Genomic DNA, 12,799 nt, shown 5'->3' with positions numbered 1-12,799 from the left:
TAGGTTACCAAGTTTACGTGTAGTGTGTGTGAGTGTAAAACCTTTCTGTATGAATGTACCCTTTTTGTACGAGTGTGTTATGTGATGTATCATAAAATATACCTATTATAGTTTATCCAAAACGTTTGTAATATATAAGAACTCTTTTATGAAAAAGCGTTAGTGTTATGAATCCATTAAACTATGCTTATTATAGCTTATATACGTGTTCTAAATGAATGAATAATCTTATCATGAACGACTTAGTTTCAGTTTATGATGATAAACTAACAAGGAAACACATTCAATATTTAGATCTTATTGTTATACACTTTTCTCAACATAATACAAAATGTTATGAAATTTATATGTTGTTAACTAGCTTTAACCTTTCTGCGCTGTTTTAGAAAAGTCATAGAAAAATCATACAAAGTCAAAAACTAAATCCGTAAATTCTGAGAGTTCCCAAAATGTGTATAGTTTACTAATAATTTTTATCATGATTTTTAATGACCTCCAACTTGGGTGAAAAAGTCCATAATCACAGACTGGTCCGGATTGGTGTTTGAAATGATAGGCAGTTTTGTAAAAATCACCATAAATTGTAGGAAAATCGTATGGAGATGTGCAAGTAGTCATTTTAAAGCTAAGAACTTGAAATACTTGCACCTTGTACAGTTTTGAAAACAAAAATGGTTAAGTTGCCCAAAACAGTCCGTGATTGGAGTTGAACTTTTCTGATGAAGGCTGTTAGAAAAGTTTACTTATGTTCTTGGTGTTTTAACTTGTATTCTCCCCCTTAAAACTTAAGAAAAACATGAAAATAGAGGGGTATGAACTCACCTTGAGTGATTTCAGAAGATAAGTGCTGAAGAAGAGAAGTGTTCAACCCAAGAAGACTTGAAGATTCGAAGATCTACAAGAATGTGATGATGTTTGAGTAAGGAATCATTGATTTGAGAGTGAGGAAAGTGTAATAATCATGGAGAGAATGAATTGTTCTTACCAAGAGTGTGAGAAAGCTTGATAATCAGCCTTGAACCTCGAATTTTGATGGAGAATGTTTCAGAGAAAAGTGGAGTTGAATCATTGGTGAAATGAGAGCAAATGAGAGAAGTGAGAAGAGAGGATGGTTTGTTCCAGCTCTAAAACATGGGAAAGAGTGATAATTGAGTGGAAAGGACATTGAAGTGACCTAGGCAAGGTGGGGAGGTATGGCTGGTCATAGAGTGTGTGGGAGGGGTGGTTGCTTGTGCCATAAGGTAAAGCAAAGTCAACACTCCACCTTAATTATTCACCCACAAAATTTTATTATTTAAATAAGGATTTTCATGAAAATATGATTAAATTATGAATATTTAGGATTTATTATGTTAAAATATGATTTTGGGTGAAAATATCGCGTTAAAATAATTAAAAATGGGCTTAAAATGTTAAAAATATCAAAAATGGGCGAAAAGTGACAAAAATCCGAAGTCTGGCCGAGGTTCGGTCTTCTGATGCCAGAACCGAGAGAAGAGAGGGGAAGAACCGAGAGGGGGCAAGTAATCCGAGAGGAGAGAGCAGAGACCGAGAGGGAGGAGCAGAGACCGAGAGGCGCAAGGAGGACCAAGGCTCGGTCTTGGCTACAGTGATTCGGTTCTCAGGTCTCGACCACCGAAGTTCGGTTCTCAAGTCTCGGCCACAGAGGCTCGGTTTCGGTTTCCCTGTCACTTTTGGTCCAAGGAGTTCGGCCCCAAGAGGCTTCGGCTCCTAAGGTCCATTTCTTTCGTCTTTACTCCGTTTTGAGCTGTTTTTGACCCGGTTAAGGGTCAGAATGACCCGAATGATTCCAAAAAGTTACGGAAACTTTTGAGAGAGATTTGGGAGAGATTTCACATACTTGGAGAGATTTGGGAGAGATTTGACATTCTTGGAGAGATTTCTCATACAAAGAGATATTTGAGAGAGATTTCACATACTTGGAGAGATTTGGGAGAGATTTGACATTCTTGGAGAGATTTCTCATACAAAGAGATATTTGAGAGAGATTTCACATACTTGGAGAGATTTGGGAGAGATTTGACATTCTTGGAGAGATTTCTCATACAAAGAGATATTTGAGAGAGATTTCACATACTTGGAGAGATTTGGGAGAGATTTTGTGAAAACGATTGGGAGAGGTTTCATTTGTGACCTTTTTGAGTACCCGGCTTCGCAATGATGGGTCCGTAAACCCTGCTAAGCCTTGTTTAGGGATCTTACACACTCCCGATGAGTGTGCAACATTGTTTTATCGGTTTGGCTCGCCACGTACCACAATTTTAGGTTAAGGGGATCTAGATGTACGCACTCTTCGATTTATGATCTCTCATTAGAATAGCGAGTTGTTTAGAATTCACATAACGTAAACTCTAGTACTCATGGGCAAATTGAGTAGAATGGTTTGACTTGTTGACTTCAGTTGACTCTGTCTTGATCGGAAATTGACGGTTGTCACATAAACCCATTGATATAGTGAGAAAACTCACCTCGCACTGCCGAATCTTATAGAAAGAATCTCTGGATGCTGGCCCGTAAGAATCCCCACACTATCAATCACAAATTAATTATCCATCAATAAGTGGATCCGACCCACACAAAGTGTCCAAACTAGGGTAAAGGACTTTTTTACCCTCTTCATAACTTGGCCCAAAGTCAAGGCCCAATCCAACAACCCAAAAGGCTAAAATTCCAATTAAACACTTAAGGCCCGAATATGGCTCAATTTTCCAAATTGGGCACAAACCCTTTCATGCACCTTACTCCAAGGTCCAAAATATTCTAAGCCCAAAAGTACTTGAATTCTGATGATCCAAGAAGGTCCTAAGAATCTAAGCCTAAAACATAGCCCAAACCGAAGACCAAATGATTGTAGCCCACTCTGTTGAGTACGCGGGGCGTACTCAGCTCGTACGTGCAACGTACTTGCCTTAAAGCTTGTACGCTACGTGTACCTACTTGTACGCCCAACATACCCTCGCATTCAGCCATCTTCCCTTTTTCAGCTCTTAATCCCTTAAGACTACGTTCTAAAACCTAGATCTGACTTCCTTAGGCTGGTTTATCACGTAAAGTTGCTAACTTTACGTGCATGCATGACTTAATGAAGCTCTTAAAGCTCAAAAGGACTTAATGGATGACTTAATGCATGCATGAGGCCATAAGAACCATAAAGTTGCTAACTTTATGCCTAAGAAACTCATTATATGACAAGATCTAAAAGAATAAGGCCCACAAACAGCTTAACCCATCAAACTAACCCAAAAAGGAACCAAAAGCATCAAAACCAAGATATGAAGAGATCTAAGCAAGAAGAAGACAAGGTATGAACTTGATACCTCAAAAAGTGGTGATTCGGAATCTATAAACTTCACACCAAGCAAAGCACCTTCAATCTTCTTTACTTCCTTAAAAAAGAGCAAAATAACCACCAAATTATTCTCAAGAGCTCAAAGACACAAAAATGGAGGCTAAGGGTCAAGATTTAGAGTTTAGGAAGTATGGAGGCTGGTAAAGAGGCCAGTCCTAGGGACTTAAGGACTTTATATTAGGTGCAATACCCTAAAATTAGGGTTTCTTAATCTCCTCGTATGCCCCGTGTAATCCTCATACACCCAACGTACGAGGCCTGGAATTCTCGATCAACCCACTTAGTACGCTAAGCGTACACCATAATAAACCTCGCGTACTCCCTATGTACGCCCTGCGTGCTAGGGTTTACCCTTAAACCCTAAAATCCTTCGAAGGCCATAAATTATTCATTATAAATATGATTTCGACAATCCTTATATCCACGAATGTAGCACCCACAATTTAGAAGGTTAATTGTGGAATTATGACAATTTCAAGTTGAACTCGACGAGTTGGAGGAGCCAACTCGGAGAGTTGAAGATGAAGAATCATGGAATTAATGGGTCTACTCGACGAGTTGTGGAGCTGTACACATCCTCGCATTTTGGACTTATGATTTCTGGAAAACTCTGATAATGTGAATGTTTTGAAAACTATGTTGAAATAGATTCTGATTTTTAAATAATGTTTTGGGCACAATGATTTTTGTAAACACTTCTATAGAAAAAGGGTTGTTTTGAAAAGTTTAAATTTTATGGATGTTACAACGAAAAGGTAACAAGAAGCTCTACACTTTTATCAACTCATACCTGCTACAAAATTTCCGGAGCAAAAATCCAATTTGCATAAAAGCCTGAGATGACACTTACCAAAATACCCCTTGGCTCCAAAACACAATCCGACCACCTGGATCATCTAAATTACGTCATCTACACCTAAATGGGAAACGCTTCGGAACATGGTGTTACAACTCTCCCCCACTTAAATTAGATTTCACCCTCGAAATCATTACTTACCATCCCAGGTATGCCAGACGGCTTAGGAAGCACTACCACACCCCGAGTATACACCACCCTTACCAAAGGCAACCGAGCCCAACCCTAGCAGGGCTCTCCAAACCCCGAAAGTGAACAGATCCTTTCCCAGCCTAAAACAATCCCATACATAATAGACACATCTACTCAACCTGAAATTTGAAGTCTCAGACTGGTCAGACTGCCTGACAGACCGCCCGCACTCGACCAATGCTAAATCCATTACACTTATCAATCAAACTAACTATCCAAATTCTGATTACCTTAGGTTCCCACTAGAAAACAAAATCAAAAACCAAACACTACTGCCGACAACCTTTCACTTGACCAAAGGGATTAGATATTTCTTCGAGAGAAGGCTCATCTTGATGATAACAATTCCATGAATAACTTGAGACACATTAGGGATAAACCTTCTAGTGCTAAATAAGACACTGTTTCCTTCAACTGTTAAACCAATATACTGCTACTAAGATTTCGAAACCCCATACCTACCTGACCACCACACAGATAGAACCAATCCAAAACACAATCACAAGGGCCTGATCTACCATCAAAACTGAAACCATTCTTTACCCCTGAACCCTTCAACGGATGTCATTGACATATAGACACCCTATTTCATCCTACTGAAAAGAATACCTTGCATATAAACACCTGTGATTCCCAACACGAGTTCCCACCAAGAACCAACTCGATGCCTAACTCATAACCCGAGATCCAAGAATCTACACTTGCATCTTATCCAAAACCTTCTGATTCACAACAACCCCTAACTAGAACAGGATATAAAGATTTCAAAACCATCTATAAGACTACCAGATTCGCACCTGGTCCAACCACCAGGTTCCCAAGAGTCAAATACCGCTTCCTAACAGTCTCTACCAGGTCCCACCTGTATTGCGATAATCACACGGGCCTCGCCAACAGGCCCCACCCAATCTAGAGCTACACTCTGCCTCGGACCCCAATGCTCCTCTACCCAAGACAGAGACGTGCTCCTCGACAATCCTGACCGTCGTGCCCAAGGCATGAGATCCTCCACTATACTAATGACCACCTCAATGAAAGCCTACCTCAACTAGTGAATGCTACGATCCCATCGCAGTCTTACAACACTTCTACCCAACCATGGTTACCGCCCATGGTTTTACCACACCCAAACCATCTCAACCCCAATTATCCTGGATCGAACCCGCATCTGACTACATCCTAATCAGGTGTTCGGGTCATGCTTCGAACCCTAAAGCCTTCATCAAACAAGAACACGCATCGAGACTTGAACACAAACCTCGACCTGGATCCATCCACAAGCCTGTTATACATAACAAAGAAGATGCCGACCAGCTGTTGGAAGTTTCTTTGGTACCAACTTACATAACCTCAATCCAGACGACCACTTGGGTCGTCTCTCCTCTTGGCCAAGATGTGAAACTTGACCTAGTTCCAAACCCGATTCAACTACCAGAATTCTGATCGATTCTCCCCACTTGGATCAGTCGAAGCTCTCCCATATCACAAAATTTGATGGATTCCCAATCCATCTTATCCTCATATAACATGAACCGACTCTGACCTGCGCTTACCAATACTAGCGGTCCATCACTAACCAATCTTAATGATCGCCCAACTCCTAAAATCCATAAGAATACTCCCTGAAATATTAGCAAGTCCGATAATCCCAATAGCCTCCCAAGATACCACACTAAATCCTTAAGTTCTTATGCTGGTGACTAAAACCATGACCCTTGCTCTGAACTGGCGAATGATCACCCTAACTTCCAATATGAAGGAATCACTAAATTCTAACCATCTACAACCCATGCGATAATAAAATTCCCATGACACTTCCATTGGCCAAACAACTCATGCAACTGACACCACCATCTTCTTGCTAATGCTCTTTCCCTAACAACAGTAATGATTGAACCCAAAGGTTCTTCCATAGAAAACTGCCGATCATACTATAAAAAGGCTAAAACGACTGAACTTTGAGTTCATTGAAGAACTAACCAGCTAATCCGATCATAAACCTTACAATCGATACCCCTGAATTGACCCCACCAGAGTATCGGAACAACAATCGAACAAACTGAAACCCAATCAGCAAGACACGACTCACTAAAGACTCTTAGCATGCAAAAATGTCATATAACAGTTCTTGAATATATAACCCATACAATAGCAAAGAACCAAAACTAGAGATAATGCTTTCCCAAACCAAAGCAAAATTCCAAAGCAACATAAATTCTGATAATAACCAAGAAGAAAGCGAAAGATAATGTACCCGCAATAGTACCTGGTGGAACCCTGTTTTCCCCTGACTGACACTGCAAAACTCAGCTCCTCCCTGCTGGGGCTCCTTTCCCAACCTCACGACCATCAGAGATCCTCCAAGAAACAGAGCAAGTGCACTCACTGCTCCATCCCTCATTATCGGACAACTGGCCTGCTTGTGACCCACTTGATTGTAGTGAATACATAACGGACGTGCTCCCTAAGGATAATCCCGACTGATGTGCCCAACCTTTCCACACTTGAAGCAGCCCATGCCCCTAAAACAACAAACCTTATCGTGCTACTTCCCGTATGAGTTGCACCAACCCCATCCCTACCGTCCCCTCAATCGTTGATCCGAAGTCTTGGGTCTCTTTGCATGACCTAGGTGATCCAAACATATCTCCCGCTCCTGGGTTACCCCCACCATCCCATCATCCACCTGAATAGCCAAGGTCCTACCCCTGGACCCTACGACCAATCTATTAGTAACACACCCAATGATGTCAGGTAACTCCTTGCGTAGGTCTCGCGAAGCCTCTGCGACAATCCAATCATATGGTCGACTCTCCTAAGGACATGTGCATAACCCACCTCTAACCCTAAATGACAAGAGCTAACAATAGGATCCTCCTTCTCGAAGGATTCTAGGGATCCACAAGCTTTGGGCTCCAGGTGAGCCCCCAACTATCCCGCTACAATATCGAACCGAAAGGCCCCGAGACGACCATCCAATAGCTCCAAAATCCCTTCCTTGACTGAACCAAAGATCACAGGAGTCCATTCCAGAATACTACGGGTAATCTCCGATGAGATGAACTCCCGCATGCGCTCATCAATCGGCTCAACACCTGCACTTGAGCCGGAACTAGAACCTGAATCCCCTTCTTGAGTGCTCAATGCCATAATGAAAAAGAACATGCAAAAGATTAGAGCATACCCAAGATTCTCCAAGACTCTCCCCGGTTCGAGTATGGATCATGTACTTTTAGTAGTATGGGCTCAATACTACCTTACACACCTACCCATACTTTCCTCAAGAATCATTCTGAATCCTCCAAGTCACCTTCTCCAAAAAAATACTCCAAGCACTTGCTATACAGCGCAACAAAACCCACTGAAGCATTCCCTAGGCTTTCCTAGGTTCCCGACCTCACCCTGCCATCACCTGCTGAAAAACTCCTGATAATGTCAGTTAGCTACTTGGCGAACACAATCACATGCAACAAAGATCAGATAATCCTTCGAGTAAAAGACTCATCCCTAGAACGATTAGACTCAAACAAGAGCTGTGTAATAGGGTCAAATCCATCACTCTAAGTGTAACATCCCAAAATTCTAGACCAAAAAATTCATTTTTCATATAACGATTCAAAAAAACAATTTATAGAAGACATCATCAAGTTATTTCATTTCATAAAAACCATAGACCATATGTCTCAAAAGCATGTCCTAAGATAGTAACAATGTCAGATTACAAATCCCAAGAAACTCATATGCGGAAAATCGTGTGTGTGATACGTTGCTACCATGCCGGCTCCTTTCCCTTCAAAGAAGAAGGACCTGAAACAAAAACTGAAAACCATAAGCATAAAGCTTAGTGAGTTCCCCCATCATACCACATATCATACAACATATATACTATCTAACATATTAGGGTACTAGACTACCCCTTCAGTCTCTTTCAATCGGTAACTGCCTAGCATATCAGGGTGCTGGCCTACCCCTTCGGTCCTGTCGACTGGTACCTAGCCTAGCATATCAGGGTGCTAGCCTACCCCTTCGGTCATTTCGACCGATACCTCATCTAGCATATCAGGGTGCTGGCCTAACCCTTCAGTCCTTTCGACTGGTACCAGGGACTATTTCACCCCTACTCTACTACATAACATCCAAGTGCATAAACATATAAATCATATACTACCTAGCTTATCCGGGTGCTGGCATACCCCTTCGGCCCAATAAACCGGTACTGGGGTCTATCCTACCCCTCCTACCACTATCACATAACATAATAGCATACTAGCACATTAAGCATAAAAGATAGTGACAAACCAAATAATTATAACAAAGACAATCATATATACTATAACTCTTACTAGTGGGCTGGCATTGGTGCCTTCGACCCATTTCTACTGGAAGATAACTCACCTCAATGTCGCATAGTAGCAAAACTGTCCTCGGTGCTGGGATCAACTCCTCTTAATTCCTATACATATCAAACTTCTTTAATTGCCCCTTCATACTCATAACCCATTTAAGCGTCAACTTTGGTCAATGGTTAAAGTCAAAGTCAACATCCTGGTCAAATTCAATAGCCTGGTTGAATCAACTCGCCGAGTTGGTCCATCAACTCGTCGATTTCCATAATCCATAAAACCCTAAAATCTCGATTCTACTCGTCGAGTTCCACGATTCATAAAAGTCTGGAAACCTCGATCCTACCCGTTGAGTTCTTTCATGAACTCGTCGAGTTCTTCCTCATAACATAGTCGGGACCTTTTACTCACAACTCGTCGAGTTTCTCCTTGAACTCGTCGAGTTCTCCTTCATATAGAGTCGGGATATTTCGCTCACAACTTGTCGAGTTCCTCCTTAAACTCGTCGAGTTCCTCAATCTTCATAACATAGTCGAGACATTTCACTCACAACTCACCGAGTCCTTCCTTGAACTCGTCGAGTTCCTCAATCTTCATAACCCAAAACCATGGCCAACTTGTTGAGTCATCTCCTAGACTCAACGAGTTTACTCGGTAACATGAAAGGTTGGGGGACCACGACCCAACTCGTCGAGTCTCCCCATAGCCTATATCCATTAAGTCACTTTCTGTTAGGCTTAATTCATCCAAATCATAGACCTGGTTCCCTAGGGTCGATATATCACGTAAAGTTTGTAACTTTACGTTCATGCATGGGTTATTTAGCTCAAAAATGCCCTAAAAAGTGGTTCACAACTTGTATGTGACTCCCATGGCCTTAGTGTTGGCACCTTTATGCCATGGAGTCCCTCAAAGGCTCATGATCCGAAGTCATGACTCCAAAACATGCTTGCATCCATGAATGGTTCCATAGTAGGCTCCTTAAGGCCCTAAGCTACTTCATGAAGAGATCTAGTAAATGAATAGTCAAGGTATAAACTTTATACCTCAATAAGGCTTCTTTGACAACGAAATCTATGGATCCAAGGCTTCTTCCTTTAACGAAGCACTTCTAGCTTCCACTCCTTCAAGGAAATACCAAACAATCACTCTCTTTTCACTCACACAAACTCAAAAGGCTCAAGATAACGAATTAGGGTTTTGCTGGATTGAGGGAAGCGATGAGGGAGGCCAAAATGAAGTGTTAAGGTGCTTAAATAGGGCGCAAACATTAAAAATTAGGGTTTCACTATGGTAGCCCTACTCGTCGAGTTGCGGCTTCTCAACTCGTCGAGTAGACTTCTAGTCCTGCATCCAAAAATTTGCTTCTACTCGACGAGTTTGGGGCCTCCAACTTGTCGAGTCCCTTTGCAAAATGAATGATTTAATTTAAAATACATACCAGGATACGGACGTTACAAATCTCCCCCACTTATGTTAGACTTCGTCCTCAAAATCTGCTGCATCAGAAAAAGCTTGGTGCTGCCATTGCACCTTCAATAACTCGACCTTCTTGTTCCTCAGATCCTTTGTCTTCCTGTCGAGGATGGCTACCGACCGCTCGATGTAGTTCATGCTGTCGTCCACCTGAATATCCTCTAGAGGTACCACCGTAGAGTCATCTATTAGACACTTCCATTGCTGGGAGACATGAAAGGTACTATGGATCTGACTAAGCTCGGTTGGCAGATCCAGCCTATACGCCACCTTGCCCACCCGAGCTACAACCCTAAAAGGACCAATGTACCTAGGGCCCAACTTGCCCCACTTCCTGAACCAGATGACACCTTTCCAAGGTGACCCCTTTAGGAGGACCAAGTCCCCGAGTGTTGCATGTACACCATAGGAGTGTTAGAATGCTCAAAACCCAATAGTGGTATCAAAGTCTAGGCTTGTTTTCAATTATACTTGATGCAAATTGCTGAAAAATGCTGAAAAAATCAATTTTCTGGCTTTCTGGGCACTGGACTCACCGAGTCCACTGATGAACTCGCCGAGTCCAAGACAAAATGCATCCAACTCGCCGAGTTGGTTCGTGCACTCGAGGAGTTGGACCCCAGACAACATATATTCGATTGTTTTGGCTAGAAATGGACTAGGAACATTACCCTAAGCTGTTTTTGTACTTATAAACTTGTTTTTGATGTGGTAATGTTCATACTAATCCAATTTCAAAGATAATTGTCAGTAGATTCATGTTTTGTATTAGTTTAAAGTTTAGACTAATTACATGAAAAAGTTTGATTTGAATTATCTTGTTCTTATGAGTTGCTTAGATTAATAGAAAAGTTAATTGATTATGTGATTTAAATCCATTTTAATCTAAGAGTTGATTCTAAAATGTGTTTTTGTAACTTGTCGTCAAGTTATATGAAAGGTCACATTTAAGTTTCTTAAGACTCATAAAAGTTGGCAAAGGTTACAAAATGAAGAGTCTTGTTCTCATTAAATGGTTTTATGACTCCATAACTTGTCCTCAAGTTGTGGAGGTTCAAGAGTCTCTTCATTAAAGAAAATATGTGTAACCTTAGTTAATTTCATAAAGCTTCCATAAGTTATGAATTATGAAGAGTCACTTTCTTAATTAGTTTAAAGTCTTCCATAACTTGTCCTCACGTTATGGAACTTGAAGAGTTTTTAATTAAAACTACTTTAAACACATAAGTTATGGAATAGAAAAGTTTTGAAAGTTACAAAACTTGCCCTCAAGTTTTGGAATTTGAAAAGTTTTCTCTTATGAATACTTTAATTCCAAGTTTAGCCCTTAGAATTTTAAAAGTTAAAATCCAACCCTTATACTTTATAATAGTATAAGTTAATAATATATATATATATATATATATATATATATATATATATATATGTATATGTATAAGAGCAAGTCAGTCTTACCGTTAGTAGGCCTCATTCACGAAGCCGGTCTATAAGGGGGGGGGGTATAAGGTTACTGCCTATAAAATGGCAGTTTAATGGGTGTCCACTCTCACCCACCGCTTCCTTGACTGGTGGAGGGTCGTTAGCTGAACGGGTAGGACAAAGACTATTAATTCTCCCTTCACTAAAAGTATTAATGATAAATACTAAGTAACTAAACCTTTTATAAATACCCAATCTTAGTTACTTAGGAAAAAAATGTGAATATGGTGCTAATCCATGAAATTACACTTTGCACTTTGTTTAAGTCGGTTAGTGGAGTGTGTGTGGTTAACTGGCACACTAACTCGTATTTAACAAGGTAGGAAAAGGGTAACTTAATCTTTATCATAGTATCGAAGGAGCGTGTGTGGTTAACCGGCACATCGATTGAGGGGTAAACACTTAAGGGTACCAAGTAATTTGCATGGTTACTTCACACCTTGTTTTGTGATCCTCGGCATCCCAGTCACAAAACCTGAAGGGCGCACTCGAGATTGAAACATGTCATTGAAAGTTCAATGAATCTCAAAGATCTACGAGTTTCAAATCCAATTAAAACCTAATAAATTTATTTTGTTTTTCATGGTGGAAATTGGTGAATCGTCATTCACCTACCTTCAAATATTTTATAGCTTGGATTACGACATCCCTCTTCCAAGTTATAAAATAGTTTGTAGGGTCCTAGCCTTAATATTTCATATTGGGTGTTATATTAAGGACTTCTAATCAACTATCTTGAATGTATCCCAAAAGATGTCTAGTTCAGACATCTATGATCCTCCCAAATCTCTTGGAACTTCACTTCCTCCACCTTCTCCAATTATTCTCCCTAACCCACAAGTTCAAGGTCACTTAAGCCCTATTGGTAAGACAAGGTCTATGTGTGATCACATCTTGGAGATGTAGTCACATATTGACAAGCCGGGAGAGTTGGGTGTCAAAGTCTTGAGAAAGATAGTGGTTCAATCACTTTCTAAGTCACATAGTGAGTTCCTTTGGGACTCCTATGAAATAGACTATAACAAGACCCTTAATGATCTTATCTATTTGCTTGATGCTACTAAATCAAAAATGATTTAGTGT

Source organism: Lactuca serriola, chromosome 2, assembly GCF_051521515.1.
Source record: "Lactuca serriola cultivar US96UC23 chromosome 2, Lser_US96UC23_V15, whole genome shotgun sequence".
In the NCBI taxonomy this organism is placed as follows: Eukaryota; Viridiplantae; Streptophyta; class Magnoliopsida; order Asterales; family Asteraceae; genus Lactuca; species Lactuca serriola.
The sequence above is the reverse complement of the archived record's forward strand: the minus strand, read 5'-3'. Positions refer to the sequence as shown.